Source organism: Schistocerca americana, chromosome 11 (genome assembly GCF_021461395.2).
Source record: "Schistocerca americana isolate TAMUIC-IGC-003095 chromosome 11, iqSchAmer2.1, whole genome shotgun sequence".
Classification (NCBI taxonomy): domain Eukaryota; kingdom Metazoa; phylum Arthropoda; class Insecta; order Orthoptera; family Acrididae; genus Schistocerca; species Schistocerca americana.
The window spans coordinates 96,656,179-96,666,305 of NC_060129.1; the positions used below are offsets into that span (position 1 = coordinate 96,656,179).

A 10,127-nucleotide genomic window follows, 5' to 3' on the forward strand; every position below is an offset into this window, starting at 1 on the left:
TAGCAATGCCCAAGGTCTCCGCCAGGCTAGGACGTTGTGTGTTTTAATATTGGTGTTGTGCTACTGCCAACAGTAGAAAATATAGATAACACAGGTAAATATTTTCATCTTGTGGATTGAAATGGGATGATTATTAAATGTGAATTTCATTGTGAGTAAATGATGAAATTTCTGATCACTTTTTGTTGTAGCTGTGATATTCGTAAATTTTTTGCTGTGCATTTACAGAATAATAGTTGTCAGAGTGATTTTTTGGTCTGTCTGTTCATCGTGCCTTAAAATTTAACTGGTGATGACAGACTAAGCTGTAGCAATGCCCAAGCTCTCCGCCAGGCTGAGACGTTGTGTGTTTTAACATTGGTGTTGTGCTACTGCCAACATTAGCAATTATAGATAACACAGGTAAATATTGTCATCTTGTGGATTGAAATGGGATGATAAATAAATGTGAATTTCACTGTGAGTAAGTATTTAATTTTTTGCTCTCTTTTTGTTTTAGCTGTCAGATACATAAATTTTTTTGTTCTGCATTTACAGATTATTATTTGTCACAGTATTTCATTGGTCTGTCTGTCCATTGTGCCCTAAAATTTATCTGGTGATGACAGAGAAAACTGTAGCAATGCCCAAGGTCTCCGCCAGGCTAGGACGTTGTGTGTTTTAACATTGGTGTTGTGCTACTGCCAACAGTAGAAAATATAGATAACACAGGTAAATATTTTCATCTTGTGGATTGAAATGGGATGATTAATAAATGTGAATTTCATTGTGAGTAAATGATGAAATGTCTGATCACTTTTTGTTGTAGCTGTGATATTCGTAAATTTTTTGCTGTGCATTTACAGAATAATAATTGTCAGAGTGATTTTTTGGTCTGTCTGTCTATTGTGCCCTAAAATTTAACTGATGATGACAGACTAAGCTGTAGCAATGCCCAAGGTTCTCCGCCAGGCAGAGACGTGTGTTTTAACATTGGTGTTGTGCTACTGCTAACAGTAGAAATTATAGATAAGACAGGTAAATATTGTCATCTTGTGGATTAAAATGGGATGATAAGTAAATGTGAATTTCACTGTGAGTAAGTATTGAATTTTTTGTTGTCTTTTTGTTGTTGCTGTCGGATACGTAAGTTTTTATGTTCTGCATTTACTAATAAATATTTGTCACAGTATTTTATTGTTCTCTCTGTCCATTGTTCCCTAAAATTTAGGTGTGGATGACAGACAAATCTGTAGCAATGCCCAAGGTCTCCGCCAGGCTGAGACGTTGTGTGTTTTAACATTGGTGTTGTGCTACTGCCAACAGTAGAAATTATAGATAACACAGGTAAATATTGTCATCTTGTAGATTGAAATGGAATGATAAATAAATGTGAATTTCACTTTGAGTAATATTGAATTTTTTGTTCTCTTTTTGTTTTAGCTCGCGGGATACGTAAATTTTTTGTTCTGCATTTACTGATAAATATTTGTCACAGTATTTTATTGGTCTGTCTCTCCATTGTGCCCTAAAATTTAGCTGGTGATGACAGACAAATCTGTAGCAATGACCAAGGTCTCCGCCAGGCTGAAACGTTGTGTGTTTTAACATTGGTGCTGTGCTACTGCCAACAGTAGGAATTATAGATAACACAGGTAAATATTGTCATCTTGTGGATTGAAATGGAATGAGTAATAAATGTGAATTTCATTGTGAGTAAATGATGAAATTTATGATCACTTTTTGTTGTAGCTGTGATATTCGTAAATTTTTTGCTGTGCATTTACTGAATAATACTTGTCAGAGTGATATTTTGGTCTGTCTGTCCATCGTGCCCAAAAATTTAACTGGTGATGACGGACTAAGCTATAGCAATGCCCAAGGTCTCCGCCAGGCTGAGACATTGTGTGTTTTAACATTGGTGTTGTGCTACTACCAACAGTAGAAATTATAGATAAGACAGGTAAATAGTGTCATCTTCTGGATTAAAATGGGATGATAAATTAATGTGAATTTCACCGTGAGTAAGTATTGAATTCTTTGTTCTCTTTTTGTTTTAGCTGTCAGATGCGTAAATTTTTCTGTTGTGCACCTATTGATAAATAATTGTCACAGTGTTTAATTCGTGTGTCTTTCATCATGCCCTAAAATTTTGCTGGTGATGACAGACAAAGCTGTAGCAGTGCTCAAAGTTTATATCAGGCTCTGAGGCTATGTGTTTTAACATAGATGATCTGCAATTGCGAACAGTAGAAATTACAAATCCTCTCAGGTAAATATTGTCATCTAGAGAATGGAATGGTGATGATAAATAAATGTAAAATATAGGGTGACCAAATAATGTAAATTCGGGTATCCTTTTCTTTTAGCTGTCAAATACGTAAATATTTTTCTGTGCACCTACTAATAAATGCTTCACAGCATGCTTTATTTGTCTCTTTCTGTATCCTACTCTAAAGATTAGGATGTGATAACAGACTAACCTGTAACAAAACCCAAAGTATAGGTCAGGCTGGAGGTTGTGTGTTATAACATTGATATTGTGCTATTGGCAACAGTAGTAATTGCAGATAAGCCAGATAAATATTGTCATCTTGGGGATTAAAATGGGATGATTAATAAATGTGAATTTCACTGTGAGTTATTATTGAAATGTTTGTTGTCATTTTATTTTAGCTGTCAGATACCTAAATTATTTTGTTGTGCATTTACTGATGAATAATTATCACAGTGTTTTATTGGTCTGTCTGTCCATCGTGCGCTAAAATGTAGCTGGTGATGACAAACTAAATTGTAGCGCAGCCCAAGGTCTAGGTCACAGTGGGAGGTTGTGTGTTTAAGTTTGACGTTGGGCTATTGCCAACGGTAGAAATTAAAGATCGCCCGGGTAAATATTGTTGTTTTGTGGAATAAAATGGGATGGTTAGTAAATGTTATTTTCACTGTGAGTAAACAATGAAATATCTGTTCTCTTTTTGTTTTAGCTGTCAGATACATAAATTTGTCTCTTGTGCACCTACAGATAAATAATTGTCACAGTGTTTTATTGGTGTGTCTTTCATCATGCCCTAAAATTTAGCTGGGAATGACAGACTAAGCTGTAGAAATGCCCAAGGTTTACATCAGGCTCTGAGGCTTTGTGTTTTAACGTAGATGATGTGCAAGTGCGAACAGTAGAAATTACAAATGCTCCAGGTAAATATTGTCGTCTAGAGAATGGAATGGTGATGATAAATAAATGTAAAATACAGTGTGAGCAAATAATGAAAATTTGGGTCTCCTTTTCTTTTACCTGTCAAATACGTAAATCTTTTTGCTGTGCGCTTACTAATAAATATTTCACAGAGTGTTTTATTTGTCTGTCTCTTACTCTAAAGATTGGGATGTGATAACAGACTAACCTGTAACAAAACCCAAGGTCTAGGTCAGGCTGGAGGTTGTGTGTTATAACATTGATGTTGTGCTATTGGCAACAGTAGAAATTGCACATAACCGAAGTAAATATTGTCATCTTGTGGATTAAAATGGGATGATTAATAAATGTGAATTTCACAGTGAGTATATAATGAAATTTTTGTTCTGTTTTCGTTTTAGCTGTCAGATACGTAAATTTCTTAGTTGTGCATTTACTGATCAATAATTGTCACAGTGTTTTTTTTTTTTTGGTGCGTCTGTCAAATGTGCCCTAAAATTTAACTGGTGATGACAGTTTAAGCTGTAGCTAAGCCCAATGTCTATGTCACGCTGGGAGGTTGCGTGTTTTAACATACATGTTGTGCTATTGCCAATAGTAGAAATTAAAGATAACGCAGGACAATATTGACAACTTGTGTATAAAACTGATATGATTAATAAATGTGATTTTCACTGTGAGTAAATAATGAAATTCCTGTTCTCTTTTTGTTGTAGCTGTCAGATACATAAATTTTTTTTGTCCGTTTACTGATAAATAGTTGTAACAGTATTTTTTGGTCTTTCTGTCCATCATACCCAACAAATTAGCTGCTGATGACAGACAAATCTGTAGCAGAGCCCAAGGTCTAGGTCAGGGTGGGAGGTTGTGTTTTAACATTGCTTTTGTGTTATTGCCAACAGTAGAAATTAACGATAACCCATGACAATATTGTCGACTTGAGTATAAAAATGGGATGTTTAATAAATGTGATTTCCACTGTGAGTACATATTGAAATTTCTCTTCTCCTTTTGTTTTAGCAGTCACATATGTAACATTTTTTATTTTGCATTTACTGATAAATAATTGTCACAGTGATTTATTGGTATGTCTGTCCATCGTGCCCTAAAATTTAGCTGGTGAAGACAGACTAAGCTGTAGTGCTGCCCAAGGTCTAGATCAGGCTGGGAAGTTGTGTGTTCAACACTGATGTTGTGCTATTGCCAACAGTGGAAATTACAGATAACCCAGGTAAATATTGTCACCTAGTGAATGGAAAAGGAATGATAAAGAAATGTGAAATACACTATGAGTAAATAATGAAAAATCTGTCTCCTTTTGATTTAGCTGTCACACACATAATTTTTGTTGTTGTGCATTATCGATAAATAATTGTCAGAGTGTTTTATTGGTCTGTCTGTCCATCATGCCCAAAAGTATAGTTGGTGATAACAGATTAACCTGTAGCACAAACCAAGGTCTAGGTCAGGCTGGGATGTTGGGTGTTTTAACATTGGTGTTGTGCTGTAGCCAACAGTACAAATTACAGATCCTCCAGGTGCATTTTGTCGTCTAATGAATGGAGGATGGATGATAAATAAATGTGAAACACACTGAGAGTAAATAATGAAAAATGTATCCTCCTTTCGTCTTCCCTGTCACATACATAAATTATTTTGATGTGCATTTATTGGCAAATGATTGTCAAGTCGTTTTATTGGTCTCTCCGTCCATCATGCCCTAATATTTGGCTGGTGATGACAGACTAAGCTGTAGCAGAGCTCAAGGTCTAGGTCAGGCTGGGAGGATGTGCGTTTTAAAATTGGACATGTGCTATTGTGAACAGTAGAAATTACAAATCCTCCAGGTAAATATTGTCGTCTAGACAATGGAATGGTGATGATAAATAAATGTGAAATACAGTGTGAGTAAATTATGAAAATTCGGGTCTTCTTTTGTGTTAGCTGTCAAATACGTAAATCTTATTGCTGTGCACTTACTAATAAATACTTCTCAGCATGCTTTATTTGACTGTCTCTCTTTATCTACTCTAAAGATTAGGAGGTGATAACAGACTAACCTGTAACAAAGCCCAAGGTCTAGGTCAGGCTGCACATAGCGTGTTATAACATGATGTTGTGCTATTGGCAACAGTAGAAATTGCAGATAACGCAGGCAAATATTGTTGTCTTGTGGATCAAAATGGGATGATTTATAATTTGGAATTTCACTGTGAGTAAAGAATGAAATATCAGTTCTCCTTTTGTTTTAGCTGTCAAATACGTAAATATTGCTGTTGTGCATTTACTGATAAGTAATTGTAACAGTGTTTTTTTTGTCTGTCTGTCCATCGTGCCCTAAAATTTAACTGGTGATGACAGACTAAGCTGTATCAGAGTCCAAGGTCTAGATCAGGCAGGGAGGTTATGTGTTTTAACATTGCTTTTGAGCTATTGCCAATGGTAGAAATTTAAGATAACCTAGGACTATATTGTCGACTTGTGAATTAAAGTGCAAAGGTTAATTAATGTGAATGTCACTGTGAGTAAATAATGAATTTTCTGTTCTCTTTTTGTTTTAGCTGACACATAGGTAAATTTTTTTGTTGTGCATTGAAAGGCAAATAACTGTAAGAGTGTTTCATGGGTCTGTCTGTCGATCGTGCCTTAAAATTAAGCTGGTTGTGACAGACTAATCTGTAACAACGCCAAAGGTCGAGGTCAGGCTGGGAGGTTGCGTGTTTTAACACTGATGTGCTATTGCCAACAGTAGAAATTACAGATAACCTATGTGAATAATGTCGTCTAGTGAATGGAAAAGGGATGATAAATAAATGTGAAATACACTATGAGTAAATAATGAAAAATCTGTCTCCTTTTGATTTAGCTGTCACACACGTAAATTTTGTTGTTGTGCATTTACCGATAAATAAGTGTCAGAGTGTTTCATTGGGCTGTCTGTCCATTGTGCCCTAAAATATAGTCGGTGATAACAGATTAACCTGTAGCAAAACCCAAGGCCTAGTTCAGGCTGGGATGTGGTGTGTTTTAACATTGATGTTGTGCTATTGCCAACAGTATAAATTACAGATAATCCAGGCAACAACTGTCGTCTTTTGGATTAAAACTTGATGTTTAATAAATGTGAATTTCACTGTGAGTAAATAATGAAATTTATGTTCTCTTTTTGCTTTAGCTGACGGATACATAAATTTTGTTATTGCCATTTACTGATATTTAATTGTAACAGTGTTTTTTTTTGGTCTGTCTGTCCATTGTGGTCTAAAATTTAGCTGGTGATGACAGACTAATCTGTAGCAAAATCCAAGATTTATGTCAGGCTGGGAAGTTGTGTGTTTTAACATTGACGTTGTGCTATTACCAACAATAGAAATGATAGATAACCTATGCAAATATTGTCATCTTGTGTATAAGTATGGGGTGATTAATAAATGTGAATTTCACTGTGAGTAAATAATGAATTATCTGTTCTCTTTTTGTTGTAGCTGTCAGATACATAAATTTTTTTGTTGTGCATTTACTGATAAATAATTGCCACAATGTTTTATTGGTCTGTCTGTACATTGTGCCATAAAAATTTGCTGGTGATAACAGATTAACCTACAGCAGAACCCAAGATTTATGTCAGGCTGGAAGGTTGTGTGTTTTACCGTTGATGTTGTGCTATTACCAACAATAGAAATTATAGATAACCCAGGCAAATATTGTCGTCTTGTGGATTAAAATGGGATGATTAATAAATGTGAATTTCACTGTGAGTAAATAATGAAATAGCAGTTCTCTTTTTGTTTCAGCTGTCAGATACATAAATTTTGCTGTTGCGCATTTACTGATAAATAATTGTAACAGTGTTTTTTTTTGGTCTGTCTGTCCATCGTGCCCTAAAATTTAGCTGGTGATGACAGACAAACCTGTAGCAAATCCAAATGTCTAGTTCATGCTTGAATGTTGTGTGTTTTAATGCTAGTAAAGTGCAATTTGCAACAGTAGAAATTGATGATCTCCTATTTAAAAGTTGTTGTGTTGTGTATTTTAATGGGATGAAAATAAATGTGAAATGCACTGTGAGTAAATAATGAAAATTCTGTTCTCCTTTTGATTTAAATGTTGTGCATTTGTTGTGCATTTACTGATAAATACATGTCAGTGGGTTTTATTGGCATTTTTGTCCATTTTGCGTTGAAATGTTCGTTATGATGTGGGACTGACGAGTAGCGTAGCTATAGGCGGAGGTGAGGACGAAAGTTTGTGTATTTTAATATTGATGATGTGCAGTTGTCAAAAGTAGAAATTACAGATTCCACAATTAAACATTGTCATCTTGTGAATTAAAAAGGTATGATAAGTAAATGTGAAATTTACTGTGGGTAAATAAAGAAAATTGTGTTCTCCTTTTGGTTTTCTGTCAGATACGTAAATTTTTCGGATGTGCATTTACTGATAGATACTTGTCAGAGTGCTTAATTGGTCTGTCTGTTCATCCTGCCTGAAGTTAAGGCTCTGATGACAGAATCACCAATAGCAAACTTCGATGTCTAAGTCAGGCTCGAAGCTTGCGTGTTTTAACGCTGATGATATGCAATTGTCAGCAGTAGAAATTACAGATCCCCCAGGCAAATCTTGTTGTGTTATGAACGAAAAAGAATGATAAATAAATGTGAAATTCTCTGTGAGTAAATAATGAAATTCTGTTCTCCTTTTGTTTTAGCTGGCAGATATGCAAATTTATTTGTTGTGCACTTAGTACTAAATACTTCTCAGAATGTTTTATTGGTCTGTCTCTCCATCCTGCTCTGAAGATTAGGAGGTGATGACAGACTAACCTGAAGCAGAGCCCAATGTCTAATCCGTGCTGGAAGGTTGTGTGTTTTAATGTTGATGAAGTGCAGTTGCCAGCAGTAGAAATTACTGATCTCCCAACTAACTATTGTCATCTTGGGAATTATAAAGTGATGTTAAAAATATGTGAAATATACTGTGAGTAAATAATGATAATTCGCTTCTCCTTTTGTTTTAGCTGTGAGATACGGAAATTTTTTGTTGTATTTCCACTTACAAAAACGTGTCAGAGTGTTTTATTGGTCTGTCTGACCACCCTGCCCTGAAGTTTAGATGGTGATGACAGACCAATCTGTATCAAAGCCCAATGTCATGGTCAGGTGTGAACATTGTGTGTTTTAATGTTGATGAATTGGAGATGCCGTTAGTAGTAATTACTGATCTCCCAACTAAATATTGTCGTCTTGGGAATTAAAAAGTGCTGATAAATAAATGTGAACTGAACTGTGAGTAAACAATGAAGATTCTGTTCTCCTTTTGTTTCAGCTGTCACATACATAAATTTTTTGTTGTGTATTTACTGATAAATACTTGTCTGAGTGTTTTATTGGTCTGTCTGTCCATCGTGCCCTGAATTTTAGGCCGTGTTGACAGAATAACCTGTAGGTCTAGGTCAGAGTGGAAGTTTGTGTGTTTTAACATTGGTGATGTGCAATTGTCAATAGTAGAATTTAAAGACCCCCAGGTAAAAATTGTCATCTTGTGAATTAAAAAGTAATATTAAATAAACGTGAAATACACTGTGAGTAAAAAAAGAAAATTCTGTTCCCCTTTTGTTTTATCAGTCAGATACGCACCATTTTTCTGTACATTTACTGATAAATATTTGTCAGAGTGTTTTATTGGTCAGTCTGTCCATCCTGCTCTGAAGTTTGGGTTGTGATTACAGACTAACCTGTAGCAAAGCTCAAGGTCTAGGTCAGGCTGGAAGGTAGTTTGTTTTAATGTTGATGAAGTGTAGTTGCCAGCAGTAGAATTTACAGAATTTAGCTGTCAGATGCGCAAATTTTTTTGTTGTGTATTTACTGATAAATACTTGACAGTGTATTTTATTGGTCTGTCTGTCAGCCCTGCCCTGAAGTTGAGGTTGTGATGACAGAATAACCTGTAGCAAAGACCAAGGTCTATGTCAGGCTGGAAGATTGTGTGTTTTAACATTGATAATGTGCAATTGTCAACAGTAGAATTTGCAGATCCCCGAGAAGCCATAGGTCTAGGTCAGGTTGGTAGGTCAGGGTGGAAGGTTGTGTGTTTTAATGTTGATGAAGTTCAATTGGCAGCAGTAGAAATAACTGATATCCCAACTAAATATTGTTGTCTTGTGAATTAAAAAGGAATGACAAATAAATGTGAAATACACTATGAGTAAATAATGAAAATTCTGTTCTCCTTTTGTTTAAGCTGTCAGAATGTAAAGTGTTTTGTTGTGTGCTTACTGATAAATACTTGTCAGAGTGTTTTATTGGTCTGTCTGTTCTTCCTGGCCTGAACTTCAAGTTGTTATGACAGACTAATCTGTAGCAAGGCCCAAGGATAATGCCAGGCTGAAGCGTTATATGTTTAACACTGATAATGTGCCATTGCGAACAGTAGTTGTTACAGATCCCCAAGGTAAATATTGTCATCTTGTGAATTACAAAGGGATGATAAATAATTGTGAAATATGCAGTGAGTAAATAATGAAAATTCTGTTCTCCTTTTGTTTTAGCTGTGAGATACGGAAATTTCTTTTTTGTGTATTTACTGATAAATACTTACCAGAGTGTTTTATTGGGCTGTCTCCCCATACTGCCCTGAAGTCTAAGTCGTGATGACTGACTAACGTGTAGCAAAGCCCAAGGTCTAAGTCAGGCTGGAAGGATGTGTGTTTTAACGTTGATGATGTGCAATTGCCAACAGTAGAAATTGCTAACAGTACAAATTAGAGATCCCCCAGGTAAATATTGTCATCTTGTGAATTTAAAAGGGATGATAAATGACAATTAATCACTCTTAATGTTACAACCCTTGCTTTTAATTTTGGTTAATTAGATTTTTCTATATGCTGAATGAGTCCTTCTGACAAACATGTCTTTTCTCATTTCTTAACATTTTTCATGTAGCCATTTTGCCTTAG

The 10,127-nt window shown here is 35.3% G+C and overlaps 1 long non-coding RNA gene across 1 annotated transcript; it reads left to right on the forward strand.

The window, feature by feature from the left end:
- The first annotated feature begins 2,137 nt into the window (after positions 1–2,137).
- On the forward strand, positions 2,138–9,920 carry LOC124554126. The gene is made up of 3 exons (XR_006968254.1): positions 2,138–2,251; positions 4,289–4,403; positions 9,720–9,920. It is a non-coding gene; the product is annotated as an uncharacterized LOC124554126 (long non-coding RNA).
- Positions 9,921–10,127: the final 207 nt, after the last annotated feature.